The following is a 26682-nucleotide window of genomic DNA, read 5'->3' as shown; positions in this document are numbered from 1 at the left end:
TGCTGTGAAATGCTCATGCTGTCTCATACTGTGAAATGATCTCTCTCACGCTCTCTCTCGACTATGTCTCTAGCAGTCCTCAGTACTTTCTAAAGGATGCTATTTCACAATAAATACATAAGCATTGCATCAGGCTGCTGTCCTCTGTAGCTGCCTAATCGGATATGGTATTTTAAAGGTGCTTCTTAGAACATCAAAGATGCCTCAGCTATCTTAGCATTTTCCTTCTCAGCTCTGTGGAAATATGTATCAAACAACTGGGTTTTTTTCATCCGGCTTGAGGTCACCAGCACATGCAGCGCCATCCTAGCTTACACAGCTCGGTTGCTGAGGTAGGGCTAGCTGTGCGTTATTCCCCATTTCCCCTTTAAAATGCTCCATCTTTCTGATACTCCAGCTCTCGCAGTGAGATTGTGCAATCAGGTGACTCGGTGACAGGCTGGTTTGCTGCATTGTGGCATCCTCGGAGCAGCCAGAGCGGTTTGTACACAGAGCTCCCCGGTGAGCGCTGACGGGGACGCCAGCCAGTAACCCGGGCACTCCTGGGTTACGCAGAGCTATGCAAAGCCACCGCGTGTTTTGAGTGTGCAGCATCTGCTGGCCCTGCAGTTTTGGGCCTGAAGGAGCCATGTCTGGAGAGATACCTGCCTTTCAGAGAGTCACTGCGGCCAGACATTTTAAGAGTCCGTTGCTATAATTGCCTCAGGGCCTGCACAGATCTGATGTTGCCTCATCATTGGGACCATTTATTATTGATATCAGAAATGCTGAGTCATTAAACAGAGGTCATAAAACCATCCTTATTCTGCTAAAGACATTAGCTCATCATTTCTGGTGCTACAGAAGGCAGGAGAGACCAGGAAACCTGGTGCCTGTGAGAAAGAAAATGCAGAGTGCATCAGAGGCTGGGAAGAGCAGAGAAGAGCCCAGAGTCGGTAGCTAATTAGGAAAGGCAGGGTGCTGCTTAAACACGGGTCTCAGGATCAATTGTGACTTCTGAGTTTGTGTCACTTGAGGTTACCATTTTACCCCACAATACTTTGATTTCTCTCCTCTGTAAAGGAACAAAACTAAAAATCTCCCTCACTCTGCCTGAAGACTGTAAGGCACTTCAGAGGTACTAACTGGCTAATCCTCACTGCAGAGAGCTGCTGTTACTTCCATCTTCAGAGGGAAGCCAGAGGTACAGAGGGATCATTTGTTTGCTTGTGAGCTCTGGTTCAGGATTGCAATCCCCTGATTTCTAATCTTAGAGAAAAGCATTTTTGTGCTGTGCTTTCATGCTGCTGAAGAGTTAATGTAGAAAGAGAAACGGTTTTAATTTATTTTACTACCGATACTTTATTTTCTTACTCCTCTTCCTCGGGCAATTTTCTGAATCTAAAGAGGTCCTTCTGGGTGGAAAAACACTTCTCGTAGAGATTATGTTTCACTATTTTAACAATGAAGCTGCAAATATTTCCTTTGATAGTTGTGCTTGATTTCCTGCACTGCAGGGATGTCCTGTCAGCATCCAGATTCAACATCAGGCGCATGGGGGTTACATCCCTTTAGCTGCTCGGGGGGTTTATTTGTTTTTGTTACGGATTTCTTTAGAAGAGTAAATACGAGGAACCCGTAGCGCGGGCTCACCAGCCAAGACGCGCTGCCACATCGTGTGCCCAGCCAGAGCAAACACCGCGGGGTTTGGGGGAGCTGCCTGCGCAGGGTGCTCCCGCCACACACCTGAGCACAGGGCCCGCTGTTCCGGGGGGGCACGTCCCGCCCCGGGGGCTGCCCCCGCCGGGTTTAGGTTCTGTTCCCCGCCCCCCGCCGGTCCCGCCAGGCCTCGGGGGGAACCACCAGCCCAGGTGCTTCCCCACCCCCCCCCCCCCCGGCTGCGGACCGACCAAACCGGCGGCACCTCCGCGGGAGGGCGCGGGGCCGGCGGCCCGGGGGGAGGCTGGCGGGGGCCGGGCCGCCGCCGCTCCGCCGGCGGGGAGGCAGTGCGGGGCAGTAGGGAAAGAGTTAAGGGAAGGTGGCGGGGCAGGCCGGCTGGCTGTCGGAAGCGAGCATGTGCAGATTGCAACCGCATCCATACTACGGGCGAGTGTCACGGGCACACTTCACCTCCCGCCGCCGGGCACCCATGGACACCGGTGAGGCGAAGAGCCACGGCGCGGCCGGGAGGGCGGGGGGGGGCCCGAGCCGTGGCACCGGCACCTGCCCGCGGCCCGCCGCCGCCCCCACGCCCGCCCCGCCGGTAGGTCCGCGGCGGCCTCCCCGCAGCCGAGCGGCGGCGGCGGGGGATGCGTCGCCCGGGGCGGAAGGCGGCGGCCGGCGCCGTTGGTTTCGCTTTCTGGCGGCAGGAGGGGCCGTGCAGCCTCCGCCGGGCTGCGGCCGCGCTTCCCGCCGGGTGGGCGTCGCGCGGGGAAGCCGGCCGGGCGCCGGCCTCGGCGAGACAAAGGGCGGGCGGCGGTTCCCCGGGCGGCGGAGCGCCAGCCTCCCTCCCTCCCTCCTTCCTTCCTTCCCTTCCCTCCCTCCCCGCCCGCCGGCCCCGCGGGGGGCCCCGGGATGGCGCGGCGGGGCCCGGTCACCGGGTGTCGCCCCCTCCCGGGGAGCGGGGTCGCGCGGCGCGGCCTGAGGGAGCGGGCGTCTGCCGGGGCGCCGCCCCCCGCCGCCCCCCTCGGCTGGGCCCCGCCGCCCCTCGGGGCGAGCGCCGGGGCGGGGGGTGTCGAGGAGGTTTTTGCTGGGGAGCTCCCGGCCCAGCGGGGAGGGGCTGGGGGCTGTGGGGGAGCAGGGTGGGAGAGTTGTTGAAATTGGAGCTGCTTTTCACTGAAAAGTGCCCCCTTTTTTGACAAAACCAAAGTGTTTTGAAACATCTTTTTGTATTGATTTCAGCAAAACTTTATTCCGGGAAAGGAGGGATAGATCTGCCGATCCCAGTGTCGGCAGGGCAGAACTGGGAGGTAGGGGCTGGCTGTGATCCTTTCAGTGACTTCTCTATAACCTTGTGAATTGCTCATGTGTGTAAAGCCCAGAGGTCAGGGACCCGGATATTACAATCATCTGAAAATGAGAGGTTTTCCCGTTTAAAAAAAATCTAAATTAGTCTCAAGATGTTTGCTCTTGTTCCATTTTTGGAATGGAAAAATATGCAAAACAGTTGAATTTTGGCAAAATGGAAAAACCTGATTCCTTCTGTCCCCCATTCTTTGCGTTAGGGTTTTGAAAATTCTCTAGGATGCTCAGGAGCAGGGATGCTGGGAGGCTGGCCCGGCCCTCTCATCTTGAGTTGGAGCGTTACACCGGGAGGGACTTCCTAGAGAGCGTTTGGCATTGCTGGCCCAAAACTACTGGGGAAGTACAAACTTGTTAAGACTCCTAATTACATACCAGAAGCAGTAAAACTCTGTCACATTAAATATTTCGTATTGTTCTCTGACATCATTTATTTGACAGGTTTGTCCTGTTTCCCTCTTAATTCTGAGGAAAAAGCAGTCCCTGCAGGAGCTGAATTTTTTCGCAGGCGAGGTGGTAACAGCTCCGTGACTGCCGGAGCTGTGTGCGTTGGGGATTTGTAAAAAGAACAGATTGCCCAAAGAGCTCTGCTCTGTGGTTTCCAGGAACGCAAATGCATTAATGTATGTACGGCATCAGTTAGAGATGGGGCTAGTTACTGTTTGGTGGTAAATAAGAAGTCCTGAAAAGAAAAAATTACCATAAAATTATTAGGAAACAGGAAAGGAAGACTTACTGACATGGAATCGTTAATGCCTGTAGCCCCTTTTGGCCAGCACTGAGGAAGAACACTGTGGGAAGTCTGTAAGACACTCTGATGCCCACAGCACATCCTGAAGGTCCTTCCTGAATCCTGGCACCCAGTCCCAGTGAGAAGGTATGACCTCTTCCATGCAGGGATGTCAGTTTTTCTGTGTGTGGTGACATCAACTCACTACTGTGGATAAATTAAGATTGTTCACTTAATTTGAAAGCAGATGTTTTCTCCCTGAGTAGCTTTGTGCATATGTCTGCAAATTTCATAGTCTGTGTTGAGGCTCCTACTGAAGAACATGGGCGTACCCCTGTTTGTAGAAGGGGAACCTGAGGTACAGAAGGGTGGTTATTTCAGAGACAGATGTCAAATTGAAACAAGAGTTAACTCCCAAATCATTTGGTTTAACAAGTAGCTATAGCAGCTTCCTAAACAAAGGTCAGCAGAAGTGTTACAAGCAATTTACTCAGTGTGAAACGTTTTAAGATCCTCTGACACAGACTTACTGAAAAAGGAAGTAGTATAGTCTGGTGGAAGGGAAATGGAGGGGCAAACAGGTGCTGTTTCTGACTGGATAACATCTCCTTGCCGAGGCTCTGGCAAGCACGGTCAGTATTGCTGTTCTCTACTGCGGGGTGATGGCGGAGGCAGAAAACGAGCTGCTTTGTTGGGAGGGTTCGAACCATGGCATCCTTGTGGCAAGATCCCATGGCAGTTTACAGAAATGGTCAAGAGGGAACTAAAACAAGAGTTGTGGATAGCTTATTGACATGTGGGTTGAGAGTAACCCAGATCTCAGCATACATATGGAAATGATACCTGATAGTGGGGACTCTGTGGTTTTGCTGACAATGTCATAACGTGATGCGGTGCCGAGCAGTGAAAGGCAAATTTAACCTTGAAGGGAGATGCAGGTTCCTGACTTTGAGTGTAAGACAGGAAGAGGTTTTTGGGTAAGGTGGCGGACTTGACAGTGTTTGGAGTCTTTAAATGGAGGTATCTTTTTACAATCTGTACTTTAATTCAGCATCTTGGAGAAGTCCGAAGGAATGAATATGTAGGGATCCCTTTGGCCTTGTAATTTGTGGATCTACTTATTCACACACATCAAGAACTCTGGAGAGGAGTTTGTTATTTTGCAGTGTCCTAAATGTGATTGTAATACCTGTCCATTTGGTTAAGACAATGACTGTACTCAGCTCAAGTGCTTCAGGGCTGCCGGCAGTCACTGTATTGTGTCCAGGAAGGGTATTTCCTCTCATGGCGTAATGAGCCAGATGAATTTAGTTTTCACTTTCCTCTGAAGCATTAGAAATGAGCCACAGTCGAGGACTGAGCATGCCAGGAAGGAGGAGGTCTGGGGGGAGTGGGGGAGAGGGAAAGGAGACTGTGCACTCTTCCCAGGGGAAAAAACCTCATCTTTTTGTTGTCATCACACGTTTTGATGGGAAGTCTTGTTTGTATCCTCAGAATCATACTTACCACAGAGACTGGAGCCAGACTTTGTAGGTTTGCTCTTTCCTCTGCAGCATGGGTTTGGTCACTGAGGATCATCTGTGTGAGACTTGTTTGAAGAGTCCTTTGCCAGTTCTGGAGTTGCCATGCTGGCTGTGGTGTGATTTCTTGTGCTCTTTGTTCGTGGTATGCAAATCTAATCTCCTTACACTAAAGGACTTCTGTCCTTATCCAAGCTACTGAGCACTGTTGCAAGAAACGGCATGAAATGTTAATAAACTGTGATATGCAGGAGGTTTGATTAGATTTTAGGCACAGAGTCCTCTCTGACAGCAGAAAGAAGTTTTTCCTCATGGAAGATGAAGGGAAAGTATCCTGAAAAAGCTCCTGAGAAAGAGAAGCCTAATATATTGAGGAGACTTAAAGGGTAGTGGCGTGAAGGAGACCTGCTTGTTCTGATGATGAAATCATGGAGGTAATGGGAAATTTTATTGTTGCCAATTCTACCTTAGGATTGTTTGTTTCTGGATTGCCTTTAATAAATGCCATGTTTAAGAAAATGAAATTAAGTTGTTGTGTTGCTTTGTTTTGTTTCTTTTTACAGTCTCAGGCAGCCTGCTATTACATGGTAGACAAGAGAGGTAACAACATGGCTAATTAAAGGGCAGCAGTGCTTCATTCCCTAGGGCTAATTATTCTGTGGAAAATGGGTCAATTACTTAGAGAAATTGTTTGCCAGCAGGAGGCAGGAAAAGCCTCTGTTCCCACTCCTCACCTTCCTTTTGTGGGAAGCGCTGCCCACCTCCATAGGCAGTTGCAGGACCTTGGTAAGCTTTCAGATGCCAGAGCCACGTCCTGCAGATGGGGAAACAGCCCCTGAGCAAACCTCTGTGTCGTCCCGTCTGTCCTGTGTGTTCCTGTATGGCTGCAAATGAAGCAGTGTCCACCCTGTTCCTGGGTTGCATCTGGAGTGAAAGACATGAAGTTGAACAATACAAGTGTGAGTTCTCTTTCAAAATAAAATCTGCTTGTTGTGAAAGGTGAAGTATGGTATTTTTCCCTACTTCTTCTGGAAGAAGATTGATCATCTAGGTAGCTAATGTTTTGCAACATGAAAGGTATTATCAGCTTGTGGCTTGCTTGGTATGGGTTTGTAAATGATCCCCTTTTACTTCTCAGGTCTGCTTCCTGTATGTGTTTTAGTATTCTCTGGTGACTTCATCACCTGACCCTGTTGCTTGCTTTTAGCTCTGCAGGCTCAGTACAGACCGGGTGGGGGAACAGAGGGCTGGTTTGCCTTGTCTGTTAGAAATAAACTGGTCTGCTTTTCACTTTTCTGTGACGGTACATGAGGCAGGAGTATCCAGATGGTGTCTGAGCTCCTAGGTGAGGTGGTTGTGCAGGCAACCAGAAAGAGTCCTGAAAGAAAGCCAGACTGGGCAAAGGCTTTGGCTCTGCAGGAACAGATTACCAACATCTGTGCCAATTGGGAGCAATGCGCTCTTTCTGGTTAGTCAGAGCGCTACATTCCTGGTTGTAAATGATACACCCAATAATGTCTAGTGTGAGCCAGAGAGTATGCACCTCGCAGTCCAGCTAAAACAAGTGTAAAAGACATGTATTTGCAGGTGTGCTCTGCTCTTAAATAAAAGCTAGGCTGCTTTAGAGATTTGTTTGTAGGCATATCTGAATGAGAATATCAGTTACTAGTTCAGAAGTGTCTAATCACTGCATAAAAGAGAGAAGTGTTTTATGTTACCCTTTCTTCTGGATTTTTATTGGTGTCAGTGCACAAGAGTTCACCACAACCTTATTTCAGAACTCCCCCACCCTCACAGGCTTCTGTCAAAGCTGGATTAAATGACTGAGGGCATCTTCCCTACCACAAATGCTGTGCTGTCTTGCTTTCATTGCATAAGATCCAAGCATTAGTAGTCATTAGATAAGTGTTGATAGCATAGAGTGGTGAAGCTGCTGTTTGACTCCTTCCTTGCTGGATCTTTGCTCTCGGGTGCACCATGTATTGAAGGTAGCCTATATGAAGGACTTCTGTGGAGCACCTTTCTGTCCTGTTCTCCTTGACTCTGCTGGGAGCATGAAGGAGACGATGAAGTATTTCTGAAGGGGGAAGCTTTGTCTTTAGCGTGGGTAGCTGTGGCATAGTGCTGTGTGTACTGCTAAGTGCCTTCTGGGGATGGGGAGTCTGTTTTGTTTTGAGTTTTTTCACCCAGAATACATGCACAGAAGATGGTCAAACTCATTTGGCTCCACCAGTCTAATCTGGCTTGAGAAATCTTGGCTGTGGCTGTGTCTATGCAGAGCTCTAGGTAGAGTGGTTCCTTGCTGCTTTTGACAGAGAGTGCCTGATAATAGTGGTGTATTTGGCTGTTTCCTCTCCTGCAACCTAGCAAAGCCAGGCTTGCTTAACCCATGGGACACTGGTCCTTTATGTCAGCAGAGGTTTATGGTAAGGATGCTTGTGGTAAGTTCTAGAGGAAGAGTTACTTCTTTTTGTGATTTCTGGTGTTTTCAAGATGTGTATATAGTTTCCCCTAGTGGCATGATAGATGCCATGTGATCTGGTTTATTTTGATCCAGCAGTTCTTTCCAAGGCAGATCTCACAATTAAGCTTTTAATTGGAAGTGGACTTGCACAACAGCTGCAGGATGTAGGGCACAGTTTATAAAAATGCTTCCATGTCTACTAGGAAGAGAAGAGCTGCTGTGAAGGTAATGTAATGATTCCTTAGCAATATAGAGCTTGACTGTTGTTGCTTTTGGTTTGCTTTTGCTGCTTAATACTTTACCATGGAGATGAGATACTGAGTTTCCAAAACATCAGCTTCAGTCACTTGAGCTGACAGAGGCTAGCATGGTATCTGCAGCGCCCTGGGCAGCTAAGCCATTCCCATTTTGTGCAATGGTAGACTCAGGTGTATATATAAAGTATGCAGTTTACTATGTTATACTGTATTGGCATATAACTTGTAGATGTGCAAAAAGTCAATTTCTAGAATCCAAGACTTCCTGTTAGATAATTATATCCTTTTGGAAACAATGCCTCAGTTTGGTGTTTATATTATGAGGTATTATTGCTCATCATAAAGGCAACTAAATGCTTAATTCTTTCATAGATTAGCTAGAGTGTAATTAGTTTTTCAAAGATCAGATCAATAAGTAGAGCATGTTGATTTCTAAAAATGTCATGTATACACATGTTCTGATTCACCTCTGATTTTCATGGCACAATCTCCAAGAGCTGTGATAACGCTTAGTACTCCAGCTTCAAGTTGGGGTCTGCTACCTTGTGTGTGGGGCGGTGGGAGTAGCTTTTTTGTTTTCTTTTATCTTTTCCCAGCTATGTATCAGACATAGATGACAGGAAGGTGTCACATTTTGATGGCAGAAATGTAGTTTTCTTGGTTTGAGATCCTTGTTTGAGAAACAAGGACTGGACAATGTCATGACAATGATTAAAATTTGCTATGCTTTGGACCAGGGCTTAGCAACGTTCGGAGTACTAAAAAGCTGTAAGTGCTAACACCAGCACTTCAACGTCTGAGAATCTCTCTATTCTTAATGAATTTTCAGTGTGTCTCTGTGAGGCTGGTATTATTAGTGTCATTTTGCAGACAAGTAGATAAAATAAAATGCTTGTATAAGCACATTCAGCAAGCCAGAAAAAGGCAGGAATAAAATTCAGGAATACTAATGTTTCAACCTGTTTATGACCCACTATCTTATACTTTCTCTTTTGCTAGAAAAGAGACTACAGGCATTAATTTGGGTAGCTCCCTCCCCCCCCCCCTTTTTTTTTTTTCAGTTGGGTTAGGCAGCATAAAAGTGAGACATTATTATGCAACATATCTAAGTGTGCATGTGATACTTGAAAAAATGGTAATCAGATAAGTTGCTAAGCAACAGTACCCTGCCTTCAATTACCAAAAAGCCAGTGAATTTGCTTTCATGATGTAACATGTGTTCTGTACTTCTTCATAAAGCAAGTGTAGGTGGAGTTTTGTAAGAGTTGCTCCTTTTTAACTCACCTCCTGATTAACTTGCCATATTGCGAGGTCAAATTTGATCCCAGTTTTAGAGAGAAGTATTCACAGAACCTGAAATCAACAGAAAAAAACGTTAGATGAGCTCTTAAAGATAGTCAGGCGCATGTAAGTATATATGAGTAAATAACCATTCCCTCTCATGGATCTGTCGGTTTTTGATGCTTCAACAGCTTACATAAAGTAGTCTGTAGCTCATCCTTCGGAACATGAAAAATAAGCAAATGGGGAAGAGATTTATGTTAAAAGGTAGATGGCAGGGATACATGGCAAGCTGTGAGAAGTCTTAAAACACTCAGTGACCCATTGGCCCAAAAATGTTGAGAGCTGCAGTAAAGCATGAAAACCTGAATGTAAACCCATCTGGTTAATTTTCATTGCCTTAGCAGGAACAGAATAGAAGGAACATAAGCAGGGATGGGTGTACACAGAGAAAAAAGTAAGCGAGAGTCTAATAATGTAAGACAGATCTAGCAGCACAAGGACATTTGATTGTGTGTTTGTTTGAAACCTAAGTTTCTTTTTTTTTTTTTTTTAAACAGATTGCAGGATAACAGCAACAAGACTCTTGGCAGTTACTCTAAATGCATTTCTGCTTTTGGTGATAAATAGCCACAGAAGCATTTGTGGATACTGTAGTTGTGTGGGGGTAGCCTCTTCAGCTATTGGGTGGTGGCGTGGCTTTTGAAAGAAATCTGAAAGTCTGGAGGTCTAATGTGCTTCTCAAGGCTTTGCCAGAAGTTTTCAGTAGATAGGACCCACCTGGAGGTATCTGGGAAAGGATGCACCTAACCTTGGGATATCAAGTGTTTTCCTCGGGTAACTGCAAGTTGTTGCTTTACAGAGTTGTTTTTCCAATTACTTTGTTGTTGTTGTTCCAGAGGAGAGACGTTTCCTTTTCCGGAGCTGGGGAGTCTGTAGCAATGCATGCCCTGGGTATCTCTCTGAGATAATTTGGTCCTTTTGGGAAGGAAATTCAGCCAAACCTACCATGTTTTGTGCTCTGTCTACCAGTCTAGGTTCAGAGATGTTCAGATTCCAGCTGATCTATGTGCAGGTTCAAAAGTCCTCATCAAAAGGCGTGTTGGGACTTCAGTTGAAAGTGAAATCCGCATCACCCTCAGGGTAAGTCTTGCCAGAGCAGGGTGAGTTTCTGAGAAGACAGATACTCGCTTTCTGTTTCCAAATTTAGCACTTTCTTCCCAGGACAATCCCAGATAAGACATGGAGGAGTGTTGTGACTTGGTTTCTCTGTTGGACAGTTTATCACTAAGTTGTTGGATGGACCTGAGCTTTCTTTTTTGGAGCACTTGGCAAATGATGAAGTGTAAACACTAAAATAGACAGTTGAAGGAACACACAAGTAACCACTTCCCAATCAGGAATTGGCTTTCCTTTTTGTTTGCTTGTTCTTTGTATTTACATTTGATGAGCACTACTGCTAAATTATGCTAATATGAGGTCCCAACCTGCTGATGCCAGGTGTCTGTGTCAGAGGAACAGTCAGAGCATGGGCAAGGGCTGTTTTGGGAGGCCTGAATCTGGCCTAGTATTGGATTTTAGATTTTAACTATTTCTGTATATGCAATTGAATGGTCACACCACTGTTTGTTTTTTCCCTACTACAGACCTTATGCATTTTTAATCATTAGTATTTCAACACAGAAAGTTCATTTATATACAAAAGAAAAAACAAATCCCCTTTTCTGTACAGCTTAAGCATTGTACTAATCATGTGAGCTTTAAGGTCGAACCTTTATCTTCAGCTCCACCTCTTTGCTCATGTCTGTTATGACTTAGTCTTTGCTAATGAAAGAAAATAATAATTGAAGAAACTCTTCAAGTGTAGATACATATGTAATAAAGGTATGGTTTCTCCAGCACTTTGAGTTCATAGAAATGAAGTTTTTGTGAAAAAGGAACTTCTGCTGGGCAGTGGCCTGTGAGCCAGATCTGAGAGGTGATAGAGCTGAGAGCTAACAGGCTTTAGGGTAGCATGGGGGTAGCATTCAAAGGGCTGATGAGTTCCTTGGTCTGGCTCCTGGTGAAACCCCATGGGTAGTCTGAGTGCCGGTGCCAGGGAAGGGGCTGAATTGAGTGGGACTGTGTTGTCCTAAAGTTAGATTGGCTTGAAGCCTTGTGTAATGTTCATATTTCTGCACTGAAGGAGTTGGGAGTGTGTTGCAGTTGCTTATTTTGTATGATTTTGTTCTTTATTATTGTACAAATCAAATTACAGACAAATAGATCTGACTACGTAAAAAGCATTCTCAGTGTTCTTGCGATTCTAGGGAAATGCTTTTTAAAATTTTGTTTGCATGTGTCTGATAAATAGTTCAGTAGAAACTTATCTCCAACTGTGACAAAATATGTATAATAAAAATAGAAGACGTGCAAATAATTTTTAGGAACATCAACTTTAGAACAATTTATACCAGATTTAGCTAACAACCAAGTTCTTCCCCAGTTTGATGTACAAATACCTAGCTGTTAAAATAGCAACTATATCTCATGATAAGAGAGACTCCAAAGTAGATGTAAGCCTCAGTGCATAGACAGAAGGTGCTAAATGTGTTTCTATAATACCCATGTTACATTGATTTAATTAGTGGTTTTATGCTATTCATTGCTCCGATAATCTTGATGGGAAGGTTTTGTTGGGGGAGGATTAGTTATTTAATCTGCATTTTTAATTGGAGTGTTTTTGTAGTTCAGTGTTATCTAAATAAAAACAGTGTAGGTTTTTTGTTCATTTTTTAAGAAAAATGTTTCTCTTGAATTCCTGTTGGATTTTGATGCTCAAAAACTCGGATATTTGTTAGGAAAATGTGAAGATCCCATTTGTTACACAGTCTGATACATAAATGTCCTTGCTCTAACTTCTTCACATGCAATTAATCCAGAAAAATGCTATGTATAGACAAGCCCTTGGAGTGTAAGATCTGTGAGGGTGACGCGAATATGATGTTAGATACTTGTGTGTTGGAGCTGGCACCTCGAGGCATGACTTCTGTGAAAATCGTGAGTGTGGCATCCTAAATGTCAGCGCTCGAAGAGAAGGAGAAGTACAGCCCCAGCTCATGGGCTCCGCTTGCTCGGGTCATGCAGCTGTGCTGCCTGAGCCCAACACAGAGGTGAAAGGCAGTTGGGTCACTGGAGCGGGGGGGAATAGGCAGCGCTGGTGCCCCCAGGAACAGGCTGGAGTAGGAGGTGGGTGGCAGTAACAAGGGCCTGCTTACATGAAGTCCGTGCTCTATCCCAGAGTGGGGAAGGGAGAAGAAGAAAAGTGTGATGATTGGAGAAGTGAGGAGGAGGGGAAGATAGGGAGGCAACGTTAGGAGAGGGAGGATGGGGATGAAAAGGAGTCAGCAGTGAGGCTTACTTCAAAAATTGGGGGATTGGCTGGGAAAATAGAGATAAAGCACTTTGTGGTAGACACTTCAAGGGTTAACCGGGGCCTTGGCTGAGATGGTAGCAGTGAGGAACCTTTGGTTACTAGTACCAGTGAAGTTGCTCTGTGTGTTTGCTGTGGCTGGGATCCAGAAGGACAGGGGAGAGTCGAAAGGCTCAGCGTCACCAGAGGAGAGGCAGCTGCCAGGGAGCCACCCTGGGCAAGGGGCAGGTACAGGTGCCCTGCCTGGGGCTCTGAAGAAGTCAGGTCTTCCAAGGCCCAATGTACCAGAGCTAAGCTATCCATACACATAGCCCTTTCAGTGTTTAAATCCTCTCTTGCACTGTGTTTCATTAAGACTAAACTGTACCTCTTTGGTTTAGGAAGGCTGACTGTTTGGTGTATTAGCTGTCAGTCACACACACCTGGTCCAAAAACGGCTGGCATCTGAAACAGCTCAAGACTTGCTGGAGGCAACCTGGTCGACCCACGGATGCTGTGAACCAGGAGCTGACCAAAAAGTGGGAAAGCTCCAGGATTCCTCCCCGGAAAAGGTAAGGGCTGGAGGGTAAAACCGGTGGGAGTGCACTCGTAGACCAGAAAACCAGAGCAGTTCTCCTAGTACAGAGCTGACTGTGTTGTAGATGGGACCTTTGAAATTTAAATATGTAGAGTGCATAAAGGATGGTAAAAATGTGAAGTTATTTCAGTTGGTTCAAACTGCAAGTTGCTTTCTGGAAGTGTAAGATTGCCATTTGCATACGTCACCCTTGATTTTTGTCTGCTTTGAGTCACATCTTCTGATTGCTTGTAATTTATATTGCCAAACTTATTTCAGTGTTATTGTCTCTTTAAAATCTCACACTCGGATAGCCTTAGGCAGTTAAAACAATCAGGACAGTGGAGCAGCATCTCTGAGCTAAACCAGAGCAGTAGGTAAAGAGCAGAGGGTTGTTCTCTCTGGTGGTAAAAGCACAGGTGTGAGTCGGATGATGAGGAATCTATTCCTGGCCCTAACAAGCAGTGCAGTCTCTGCACCTGATTCACCAGTGTGTTACTCTACTAATCCTTTTAGGCTCATCTCGCCACTCGCCTGTATCTGTGGCAGTCTGTTGCACAGAGTGGATGTAAACTGCTATCAAATTTGGAAGGGTGATTTATATCCTGGAGCGAAATGTTATATTGATCCTGGTAGATGGGCTGGACATTGTGGAACCAGAATGACAATCTCCAGACCCTGCAGCATTTTCAGAGTGCTCTGTGTGTCTGCAGTCTGCCGCGTGGTGCCCTAACAGGAGGTTAAGCACAGGTGCTCTGATACAACTTGCAGCAGTTCAGGCTACAGTATTGTTTTCCCTATTGTGGATAAGGTTTCATGGATAGGTCATGCACAGTGCTTTATCTCTAACTGGGAACTCACTTTGAATATGTAGGTGCTACATACATAAAATTCAGATTCATGTAGCACCACCCTCCCTCAGCCTATCTTGTCTTGGGTGTCTCATTACCCTCTCTTAGTGGTAGTGCCCAAGAGATTCTGTGCTAGAGTATTCTGTTGTCCCACCCTTGTAGGTGTTCTTGCTCTGATAGACCACTGTCCCTCTCTGAGACGGGAGCAGACCCTGTCAGATGCTGAAGGGAAGCAGTAGACTTAATGCTAACAGTGTGGATAAGCAGGGTCAGCTGCTGCCTCGAGCTCCGACTGTGATCTTGCTGCCCATTGTGTAGCTGAATACAGGGCTTCAGTTGGTCGAAAAGTGTCATCTACTGAGCAGTAAAGTCCAGACCCGTGCTGCAAGGGTATGACAAAGCAAGTGTTAGCAGCTTCCTGGGAAGGCTGCTGGTGATGGACCGAGCTTTGGAATGAGTCCAGCTGTTTTGTCAGTGATGCAGCCATGAGTACTTCTGAAGAAAGCTGTGTCTGGCAAGCGCTCTGGTGTATGGTACTATTGCTGTGAGTAGAGCAAAAGCTGCTTATCGCCTGCCCTCAAGAACCATCAAAGGAAGCGCAGACTTCTCCTATTACTGTTAAAACAAAAACTGAGTGCCGTACGGGCACAAGAAAACATAGATCCATTGGCAGCAGAACAAGACTATGAATTATTAATTCCTTCATTGCCTCCTGTATGTTCCATCCACTCAGGCTGTTCAGGATGCTGTCTGCTGGAGATGCAGACAGATCTGCTTCCAAAGCCATGGGGACACGACCCTGCTGACTCTGATCACCACTCCGCTCAGCTTGTCCTCCGTGAAACTGGCTTGTGCATTGTTGTGAGATCCTTGAGGACACAGAAGTTACCTTTGATCATCCTGTGGGCTGTTGGTAGGAACTCTTGTAACACCAACGAAACTGGGACGCATCTGGTAATGCCAGCCTGGAATTGGCTGTGAGGTGAGGGCAGTGAGTTAGAACCGAGATGGAAGCACTGACTGCTCTGGCCCATTTTGCAAAAGGGAGGTGGGGGGCTGCATCTTTTGTGTAGTGTTGCTTTGGTTTTTGTAAGAGAATTTATACTATGACAGTTTATTCCTAGCTCTATCTTGCTGAGAAGCTGAAGAGTCATCTGCTAAAAGTTCCCTGAGCTGAGCACAGGCAGGATTTTTCTCTCCATGCAGAATGCTTTAATGGAGAGGAGTGTATTTAAATGGCTGTTTGGGAACATTTGTGACATAGCTAGTTTTTCTCAACTTGTTTACTAGTGGGCATTTGTCTGTGTAATGGTTGTCAGTTGGCAGCTGAAGTTGAGAGGGACTGAGGACTTATGGAGCTGCAGAGACTAAATTCCCCTCCTATGGGGAACCTCTCTGAGCTCAGATAAGAGGTGCCCGGTGTGAGAGAAGGCGTTGCTGAAGGTTTGTTTGGAAGCTGTTCCTCAGCATAAAATGCACGTAGTTAGATGTGGAGGGGTTTTTACTCTTTTTTTGCTTTTTCCCTCCTGCTGGTTGGTATTAAGATTCCTTCAGCCATTTCACATACCCAGGCTGCACCATGCCATACTGAGCATTTTCCCCATTTTCCTTCTGCATCTTCCAGAATTGCTCTTGGCTATTAGGCTTTTGCTGAGAGATCCTCAGACTTTTAGTGTGGGAAAAGCTATCTGTAACTAGCAACTACTGTAGAAATTATGGACTTCTGAAAGCAAAAGTTTAACCCTTGCATTTACAGCTGTCTTGTAATGTGCCCTACCCCATTTTGAGACCACTTCAAATGTTCTTAAAGAGCTTTGAGGAAAGTAAGTAAATGATACTTCAGTCAAAACAAGACACTATTAAGTGTCCAGAACAGTTTTCAGCTTCTTATTATGCCAGCTAGATGTATTTGCCCTAGAGTGAGTCACCTCTGGAGTTGTTGGAAGCTGTGGAGGCTAAGATAGAATCCCAGACTGCATTTGAAGAGTCCTCACTGAAGTGATGGAAGCATCCTGGGAGGAAGATTGCTCAAATGGGTTTGGGAGGTGGGTTAGGTTTCACAAAAAGGGCTCTCAAGGAAGGAGTGGTTGGTCCTGAAGCAGGTAAAATGTGTTTGTCCTCCTGTGGTCTTGACAGAAGTGAGAAGATGATGAACTGGAAGAATACTTTACTTTTTTTTTTTAATCAGCGAAAGAAGTAGACTAACAGAACAGGCGGTGAATTTGTGGTTTCCATAGTGATGTAGCTGGGGAAGCTTCTGTACGGCTGAGCTTCGCCCTCACTGCAATCACACTTGAAGAGTATGAGTATTCAGCTTTCCTGCCAGGGAAATGTAAATATGCATCAAACACGGAAATGGCTGAAAATGCAACTGCATGTTCATGATTTGTTATGTTTGCTGTTACCTGAATATGTGGATGTTGGGAAGCTCAGCTCCATCATGTCTTACTTCTCCTTTATCTGTTGTCTTGCACTGAAACAGTGCATCAAACTGTTGTCATACCACAGTTCTTGCTGCACCAGGCAGTGATATTTAACCTGTATCCTTTGCTTTCTCTCAGCCATACATACACACACATCCCACAACACTGATGTTTGTGACACTCTGCTCACCCACACTGATTTCAAACATGTAGTGATCAAGAAACATACACCTAACTCTTTCAGGGCATGTTAACTGCTCAGAGCACCACCCTGTGAAACTTGGAGAGGTGTGCTTCATGCTGTTCATAGCCATCACCTCACTTGTTCCTGTGGGCCGTAGAAATGGGCTGCATGTGAGATTAAATCATGGTTTATTTTAATGGGCATTTTGAGAGTGTTTTAATAGTCAAAACATATGACCTTTGGGGAATTTTTGCATATGGAGAGAGCTGTTTGTGACTGAATAGTTGAATTTGACAGCCTTTAAATCTGGCTTTCAAAATAAGTTGAGTATCATAAGTTTTCAGCATCTCAGCTGTTACTTTTTCAGTGGCTCATAGAGGTAGAGGAAGGAAAATTCTCAGTGTGATTCCTGGATGTACACATCAGACCGTTAGGCACGTACCAGTCCTGCACACCCACTTGCATAGTCCAGTCTTTGTGAGTCATGGGCATTTGTGCCCATCTTCTTCCTTTTCACTGGTACTGCTGCTGGATGCTTCTCTTGCTTGTCTCCCTGAACAAATCTCCCGTACCTTCAGCATTTGTTTTGCTTGTCTGATGGATGTAATGGGTCATCTGTTCCCATTATAGAAAGGAATGTTAATTATTTTCAGAAGGCTAATTAGGTTGCTAATGAGAAGCTCTACTGCACTAATATTTCCTTTAATTACTCACTCTTAAGTGCTGTACAGAGAAGCTTATTGAATATGCTGTTAAATACAAATGCTTGTGTCTGGCTTAGAGATGCACCTTCAGGCTCCCTGAAAGAAATGCTTTGGTAAACTTGGGAATCCGTGTGACACAGATGACTAGGCAAATGAGACCAGTGCTGAGAGCCGCCTACTTGTGCAGCCTTTTTGACTCTGTGTGAATTCAGTGCTTCTGCAAGTGACTGGCCACAGTTGCTCTCTGTATTCCAGTTTTGCTTGACGGCTTTTGGCAGTATCGGTAACCAATTGTGCTACCTGCTAAACTAATCTATAGTTAGATGCAGCTCTCACACCAGATAGTTTAGTCTAATTAGTCAGATGGCAGCCAGAGGCACAGAGAGGTGGAGTGACTCATCCAAGGTCATGTCGCAGATCATGGCAAACCTGGTAGTAAAGCACATGTTTTGTCAGTTCTGTGTTAGTGCGCTGCACTGTTTGGCCCCTTGTGCCTTTCTTAGGGCCAGCACAGCTCACCACAAGACTTGCATCAGTTTGCATATTGCTTTGTGAGGCCACACAGCTGCTCAACAACCTCATCCATGTTATCCACCTTGGCACTGACTTAGGAAGGTCCTTTTGCTTCTCCATCCCAGTCCTGGCTGCTACTTTCACCTTTTGTTGTAGAAATCTCAGTGCCTTTTAGAATTGCTCTGAGAGAGCTGCTGTATTCTAGATGATATTTTAATTTCAGTACTCACAGGAATGAGAGGTGTTGGGGTGGATCTCCAGCATCCCCTGCTTCTTGAGTGCTGAGCCTTCGTGCAGCTCTGCAAAAGAGCTTCACTTTTTGGCAGCATCCTCTGATGTCCAGTCCAATTCCTGAGTCTGCTCTTAGCCAGACTCTTGGAATTCTTTACATACCGTAGCTCTACCTGGGAAGATGGTGAGGGAAGGCTGCTGAATGGGGACCACTTCCAGGCGTCAGAAGATGCTCCCTATATGGGAAGATGCTTATATACTGATCATCATAGACCAGTTGAAGAAGGGAGGAAGATCTGTCAGTGTTGTGGATGCAGTGCAAAACTTCTTATGTTGTATTGTGCTGTCAAAGTATCTAAGTGCAGGTGACTGAAGAGTGAGTTAGGCATAAGAAATACCCAAGAGAGGCATGTCTGAGAGACAATGAAGGTATAGTGAAGCAAGTTGGTTAGCTGCATATGTTCTAAGTGAGTACGAGCCTGTGCACAAAGAGCACGCTTGAAAACTGTCAAGGGATCTATTTTGAACACCTTGGTGTTGCTAGGAACTGTTGTGCAAAGTGGTGAAAATCGTGCTGTTTAGCATAGGTGTGCCAGGTTTGTTGTTGCATGTATCAAGACTAATTATATAATGGAAGCATATTTAGGTTGTTTCATTCATGGTGGGAGATAAAAACTTAAATTCTTACTCAACCTACCAACAGTGTATTGCTTACTACCAAGTGATTGTCATAAAAGTCCTTACATGCTGCAGGTTTGTTTAACTCTAGAAAGGAATGGACAAGCTGACCAGAATGTGTGCCTCCAGCACTGTCAATAGTAGATGCATGTTTCAGGCATGAAAATGACAGCTCTTAAGCATTTTATGTAAGCAGGGACAAGATAACATATGGTGCCTCTCTGGATCCATTTGCTATGGGTCACCTGGTGCTCTGTTTGTTGAGCAGATTTTAAAGATGGTTTAAAAAGAATTTAGGGTTTGGGGTTTTTGGAGAGGATTTTTTTTTGGTGGCCAGTGTGAGCAGTATGAAACCGTTTTACTTAAAACTGAGGAATTCTTTTCTAGTCTTATCACGAGACAGTTCCCAACACACAGATGAGAACTGGCATCTTTGTTCAGCTGCCTCCTTGCCCAGAGGTGTGAGGTACCTGTTGTTACCCGGAAGAGGAACAAGATAAAGAAAAAATCTCATTTGATAACACCTGAAATTAGCCTATGTAACCTCTTATTTCACTGAGGTGGATAAATCAGTGCTGTATATGCTTTAAGCATCTGTAAATAGGTACTGGAAAGATGCAGGAATGATAGCATCAGGAATGCTCAAAGTCCACTTTTGTCTCCAGGATGTGCCCATCTCTAGCTGCCTTCACAGGCTCTAGTAACTACAAATGGGAGCCTGCGGAGACAAAGCTTGTAATGAAGGTACCTTTGTTAAGTGCCTGAAATTCATGAATGAATTTGGGTCTCTGTGTGTGTGTGGTGGAAATGTTTATATGAAATTCAGAAGCTGGTAAAACTGTGTCATGCAAATAATTAATTTGTTTGAATGGTATCATGTTGCAGTAATGGTGTAAGGCAGATTACTGAAGGCTGAATCTCGAAGAACAAGTGGCTGCCAGAGGTGTGTTTCAGTCAATAAGAGCTCAGTGCCTGCACAAAGGAGGGATCAGCTCCTCAGTGCTTAACTAACAACTGTGCCTCCTAACATAACAAGCAGTTGTTTACAGTGTATCTTTAACCTTTTATCTTCAAGAGATGGCAAAATAAAAGCTGAAAACGTAGTCAGGAGTTAAGGGCACCACAAATGAAGAGCTGGGCAGAAAGTGCCTGGCAGAAAATAGTGTGACCCTGGGAAAGCCCTGCCCTGTTTGGGAGCTCTGTGGCCAGTCGTTAATGGGGCAGGACACTCTCCTCACCCCTGGCCAAGGCCATTTGTCTAAATACAGAAGAACAATTACATGGTAGCTGGGTAAAGCCTTAGGTTACAGTTCAGTGGAAAGAAGCCAGTTGAATTGTTATTCCATTAATGATCCTCTACTGCTGCATGAGTCTCCAGGATGGCAGGCTTGCCTTTGTGCTGCAAAGGATGGCACAGCTGTGGTTGTTTTGTTTCCTAGTTGTGCTTGCCAGGCCCCATGGGTAAACTGGGTTCTTCCAGCCAGATGCAGAGCGCAGTAAGCTTCCTCTGACAAGTTGACAGAAATTGGTGGAGTCTTGGTGCTTAACAGAAAGAAAAACTAATTATGGGAGGTGTTGAGAACGAGCTGAACTTAATGGATGGGAAGTCGTGGTCTTACCACTTCCTCTTACACGTTCCTGTCTGGTGTAAATGGCTCTGTAGCACATAGCCTGGTAGATAGCATCTCTTTCAGTGTTTCAGCTGAGAGCGTTCTGTTCTGCGTTTCATAGGATTTGGCCGCTAGGCTGCCATGAGACTTCAAAAATAAGCCTCTTCTGGGAACCAGGTGAAGTATGTTCAGCTCAGTATTCCCTTCTCTTCAAAGATCAAGAGCAATATGTTTTTTTAAGAAGAGGTAGTATGTTTTACTGGGTGAACTAATATTGCAAGGGGGTGGAGGGGGCAATAAGTTGCAGATATTCGGGCTGTCTTTGGGCTTGAAGCTGTTTGAAAATGAGTATCAGGTTTCTGTCTCTGATCTGACCAAAGTAGTAAGATTGAAGTTACTAAAACCACAGTCTGGGTCTGCAGTAGCTAATTCTCCCTGGCATGAGTATTTTGCTTGTGGAGCCCAGCAGTAGGGAAAGATTGTGCACATCACAACCCCAGCTGGACAGAGCCACTGACTCGTCCTCTTCAGCACTTGTGTCCCCACATGTTCCTGAGGCCCTTGTATGACCATCATGAACACTTTTGTAAGGGGAATTAAGAGTTGGTGAAGGGTATTGTCTGGACTGTCCAGAGGGACATCTGTCTTTTTGTAAATGAAAGAGAAGCTCTGGCAGTGAGAACATGAGCTTTCTGTGTTGTGCATCAACATGAGTTATCTGTTCTGGAAAGAGCAGCTTCCAGAGGCAAGTAAAAGAATCCAGAGTCACTTGGTGTCTCTTCTAAGATGGGCAAGGATCTGGGCCAACTAGTGCTTGTGTTTGGATTATGAGGATATTTTGTCAATTATTGGGAATTAAGCAAATATATATGAGAAAAAAGCAAGGGCTATGTGTGTTTTGGAACATTTCTTCTTGAAGCCTGAAAACCAGAATAAATAGGATTCTGGTTTCTAGATCTGCAGCAACAGCGAATAAGAAAGATGACAGGGTATGACACGTTGTTTGAGGAACAGGCTGTCTTTTCATGTGTGTTTGTACAGACCTTGATTTACTGACACCTGGCTGCTCCTTCTGGTAGTAATATTAAGGGAATATATGTCTTACTGTGAAGTATTCTGACACAACCGAAGATGCAAGTTCAGTTGTCTTAAACTTCTACTTTAGGAAGGTAGGATGTTCGGTTTCATCTATAGTGTTACCATCTGGTACAGGCAGATGCCTTCAGCCAGTGATGTGTGCTCCTGGCCCAGGGCTGAGACTGCTGGAGATCATATGCAAGAGCCCCTTCCTGCTGCTGATCATTCTCTCAGAGTGCTAGTCAAATGGTAGCCATGCCCCACTGCAGTGCCAGGCTAGTGGAGACAGGTTTTGAAATAGTTACCATCCCTTTTTTGTAAGGGCAGAACGGGTCAGTGCACGTAGTCTGGCTATATTGAGTCGTTCTCTTTCTGCATGCAGCAGCTGCTTGGCTTCAGACAGAAGGGAGTGCTGAACTAGAGAAGCACAGTGAACTCCTGCCTGCAGAGCAGAGTAGAATTTACTTCTACTAAAACTAAAATTGTGTCTTACATCAAGAGAAGTTGTTACTAATATAGCCTTCTAAGCAGAGTCATCTGAGACAAGAGACTGGTAGAGAAGCAGTCCTGACTTACTTTGTCAAGAATTGTTGGGGTTTTGTCAGCTGTTTGACAGAACATGCAGTCAAAAGTCATAATCTTAACTTTTCTTCCAGTGTTGTCAAGATTAGTTTTCGTCCCGGAGCAGCCTTCGGGTTCATATCCCGCCATGTTCCTCTTCCTCTCATCCATTCTTCTGTATTCCAGCAACTCAGCTTCCAAGCAAGACTCACAAAGAGCACATCTCTCCTACGCCAAGCATGGATCTGTACTGCCAGTTTAACTTTGCCACTGAGAAAAACTCCAATTCTTTGTTCCAGATGCACTGATTCTACAAGCACTGGTGCAGGAAGATGATGTGGCTAAAGTGCTCTGATGTAACATCTCTTCTGACTTCAGATGTCTTGTCTGTACCTGAGTGCTGCCTCTTCTCAGCCATTGCTCAGCAGCTCGACAACAGCAGGAAAATAGCCTCACTTTTCCAGGCCATTTTCCAGCCCCATTAAGGTTCCCAGCCAGACTAGTTTGAAGGATTCTGTTAACTTGGGGTTGGTAGCCAGAAGAATGGAACATGTATCCAAATTTTATCTTGTCACTGTAGTAGCTTTGGAAATCCATGGATCTTCATTATCTGCTTAGGTGAAGTTAACGATTAGGAAACAGTGATGAGTTTACTTCCCTGACATCTGCCCCCTACAAGGCTTCAGCTAATAAATACACTTACAATTTCACTTGTGCGTTCTTCCTTGTTTCCCTCTATTCTACAAAGACTCCAGGGTCTTTTCATCCTACTTCTTTTAGATCCATCTTCTGTTTTCAATGCAAGGTTCTTGCAAGGCTTTCCCCAGATTAATTCTTACCAGCTTCTCCTCTCTTTCTGTGCTTTGGCTCACTGGGTCCTAGAGAAGGCAATGCAAATATGGTAGTAACTTTAAAAACAAGCAAGAAAATTGCTCTGCTTTCTGCTACGGCAGCTGTGTGTGTGGACTCAAATTCAAGTCTCCTTTTATCATTGTGCTTTGACCTTTTGCAACTGTGACAACTTTCTGCAGCTGAGAGTGGAAAATGTCTTCTGTGCAGATTGACAGCTGATAGGAGTGAAGACATGAGTAGTATTTTTACCTCATTGCTGAGTTTAGGATTACAGTTATCAGTTCTTAAGGATTTTATTTTCTAAGGTGGAAGCTTAATTCTTTTTCAGGTGTTTCGCAAGTGGGTGGTATTAACATGATGCAGTTAAATTCCACGAGTCCTGAAGCAGATGCATGTTAGCTGCTATTCACAAGAGATGGTTTAGAATTTTTCAGAAGACTGAATGTGTAGATAAGATCTGGGAAAAGGGATGATTGTGAGTAGGGTCTCAGCATGTACCACAGCCATAAACCGCTAGACCTTCAAAGCAGTCTGAAGCTATGGTATTGCTTTATTTCATGATCTGGGCTACCTGGTGCTAAGAAGGATGAATTCCTGGACCCAGGTATTCGGAAGCATCTGAAATATCCCTGTGCACATACAATACAGACTTTTCTGTCTTAAGAAACCTAAAGTCTTACACTTATGTCGACTAATAAACATAGGCAAGTTTTGAAAATGCATTCCTGTATTGGAGCAATGGATATGTTGGTTTTATTGGGGAGACTGTTCAATAGAGCATGGTCATTTGGACATGCTGCAGTCACAAAAGGAAATGTGGAAAAGGGTATAAACATAGTATTAAATTGATCTACTTTCAGAGGGGCTGTGTAAAGGCTGAAACTGAGCATGCCCTGTGGAGCCGTGATAAATGATGAGCAGGCTGCAGGTAGGAATCCTGAATCCAATAGTAGTGTTTGTAAAAGGTCACCTCAGCATAAAAATGAACACAGTTGGAAAAAGCAATTATAGGAAAAAAAAAAATCTGTCTCCTTCAAGTAGAGGGGAGAAGAAGGCAAATAAGCAAATCAATAAGGACAACATATAAATGTGTCTGTGTATCTTCATATACCTATACATCTGAAGATAGAATTAAAAATTATGTAGGCATAGTGAGTTGATTTGCCTTTGTTGAAGATATCTGTGGTCCAGTCCACATTAGAGTGTGAGAGAACAGTCCAGCTCTGTGATTGGAAGAGAGGCAGTAAGAAGCTCAGAAAGACTTGGAAAAGAACCAAGGTGACATCAGCTGTAGTCAGAGGAGATGTGGGGCATCCTTATGACCCAGCTCCCTGGCTCATGAGCTGGAGTGTGTGAAGCTGCAGCTGGGAGCACATGTTTAGGTTGGAAGAACAGCGCTGGGAAACACCCCTGGGACTGTACCTTCATAAGCTGACTGATTGGAAAAGGAGAGAGCTGTAGGATGCAGCAGTAAAAGCTTACGGACAAATGCTGAGTTAAGAAATTGATGGCTGAAGAGGTACTATGCTTCCTTGAATGGCACGCAGAAGTAGCCTGGCAATACCAGTTCTGCGTGGGGCACAAATGTTGAGATATTGCTTTATTTAAAAGAGCTTTTGAGTGTTCAGCTTACCACCTTTCAGAAGGCTGAGAGTTTCAGTCGTAGTCGGCTGTGGGAAAGCTCTGGTGCTGCCTTCTTGGGACACACAGCACATCATCAGATGAGTAAACACACCAGCGGTCGCTCGCCGGGGGGACCAGCTCCAGTGTAGGTAAGCCCGCACCGGCAGGAGGGAATCGCGGCAAAAGGGACCGGCAAGGAGCTCTTTTCGGGGGCTTTTGAATTTTTTTGGAGCCAAGAAGGCGGCTGGCGGCTCTAAGGGGGCTGGCAAGCCGCTGGGCGGGCAGCTGAGGCGGCGGGCGGAGCCAAGTGCCGGCGGCGCCTGTTCTGAACGAGCTGTAACCGCGCCACCGGGCTTACCGCCCCCCCGCCCCCCCCACCTCGGAAACGAGCTGGGTGGGCTCTGCCGGGATAGCGGGGCGGAACCAGCACCACCCACCGTGGTCAGGTGATAAGAACCCTGTGGGAGGGCAGCGACTAATGCCGACAGAGCTCAGGGTGACCCAACAGTACCTGACTCTGAGTGCCCCGGGGCAGCTTGTAGGGCAGGGCTGAGGCTCTGCCACGGCACAAGGTACGGTCGGTCGCTGTAAGCGATTGTCCAGTGCCGGAGAGAGGGGAGGGAAAGAACAGCACTTCAGGGACGTGAGAGCACAGCGTGTGGGAAACAGCACCTAGGGGTTGGTTCCCTCCCGGCCAGAGAGAAGACCATGGTCACAACACGGCCAAGAGGCAGAGTGATGAGGAATGTGGGGACCCAGACAGAGGTCCTGCACAAGCAGGCGGCTGTGCAGGTCTCTGCCTGGCGAGAGTGCCTGAGCCCGGCACTTGAACCGGAGGGAGTCAGAGACACTGTTTGTGTGTGGTGTGATCAAGTTAAGTGATCTGCTCAGGCAGGTGGTTGAACTGAGGGAGGAGGTAGAAAGTTTGAGAACGATCGAAGAGTGTGAAAGCGATATTGGCTGGTGGAGCCGTGCTCTGAGGCAAAGGCAGCAGGTAGAGGCTCTACAAGAAATGCAGGACCCCCTCCCTTTCTGTCACCAGGCAGAAGGAGGGCATGTGGAGAACAGGGGGGAATGGAGAGAGGTCCTTGGAAAGGCAAGCAAAAACCTTCTCGGCCCCCCTCACCTTCCCAGTTGTCATTGTACAACAGGTATGAGGCTTTGGAACTAGACAGCTAGCCAAATGAAGATGGAAATGAGGATTCATCTGGTCAGTCACCCACAGCTTGCCCCCACACCCTCAGCCCCGTGACTTGCAACTTCTTCAAGTAAGAAGGAAAGGAGGGTAATTGTAGTGGGTGCCTCTATTCTGAGGGGTATGGAGGGGCCCATATGTCCACCAGACCCATATCATAGGGAGGTCTGCTGCCTCCCTGGGGCTCGGGTTACAGATATTAAAAGGAAGGTCACTGCTCTGGTGCAGCCCTCTGATTACTACCTTTTGTTGGTTATCCAGGCAGGTAATGATGAGGTGGTAGAGAGAAGTCTAAAGTCACTCAAAAAGGACTTCAAGGCACTGGGGTGGCTAGTTGAAGGCTTGGGAGCTCAGGTGGTGTTTTCATCAATCCCTCAAATGGAAGGGAAGAACACTGACAGAGGGTGGAAAACACATCTGATTAACACGTGGCTCAGAGACTGGTGCCACCATCGGAATTTTGGGTACTTTGATCCTGGCGAGGTTTATAAGGCACCTGGTCTGCTGGTGACAAATGGGACAGGTGGGATGCAACTGTCCTAGAGGGGGAAAAGGATTCTGGGGCAGGAGTTAGCAGGGCTTATTGACAGGACTTTAAACTAGATATGAGGGTGGAGGGGGAGATAACTGGGCCTGTTAGGAATAAGCTCAAGGGAAGCATGCCAAGGCTTGAAGGATGGTGGACTAATGAGGACTCTCCCTCTGCCATTTCATTTGAGAGAAGGGATAGATGTTTAGAAATCATGGAAGCACCTGAGAAGGGTCTGGTAGGAAATGGGGCCCACACTCACAAAGAGGTGTTGGATTCATGAGCTCATGTCAAGTGCATCTATACCAATGCACGCAGTATGAGCAACAAACAAGGGGAGCTTGAAGTCATGATGCAACACGAGACCTGTGACATAGTAGCTATCACAGAAATGTGGTGGGATGCCTCACATGACTGGAATGCCACAATCG

At 45.9% G+C, this 26682-nt stretch overlaps 1 protein-coding gene across 5 annotated transcripts in view; it reads left to right on the top strand.

The window, feature by feature from the left end:
• The first annotated feature begins 1846 nt into the window (after nt 1-1846).
• The window catches only part of TMEM229B (transmembrane protein 229B), a 40472-nt gene continuing 15636 nt past the window's right edge, over nt 1847-26682 (top strand). The window contains exons 1-4 of one of the 5 annotated variants that reach the window (XM_074824411.1): nt 1847-2138; nt 10285-10395; nt 13045-13215; nt 14805-15053. The gene's annotated coding sequence lies outside the window, so the exon portion shown is untranslated. Of the gene's footprint in view, nt 2139-10284; nt 10396-13044; nt 13216-14804; nt 15054-24519; nt 24677-26682 lie in introns of those variants that run through there. The other 4 variants (XM_074824410.1, XM_074824408.1, XM_074824412.1 and 1 more) reach the window with 4 other exon arrangements.

Source organism: Strix aluco, chromosome 4, assembly GCF_031877795.1.
Source record: "Strix aluco isolate bStrAlu1 chromosome 4, bStrAlu1.hap1, whole genome shotgun sequence".
Classification (NCBI taxonomy): Eukaryota; Metazoa; Chordata; class Aves; order Strigiformes; family Strigidae; genus Strix; species Strix aluco.
This window is presented reverse-complemented; position numbering and strand designations above follow the sequence as displayed.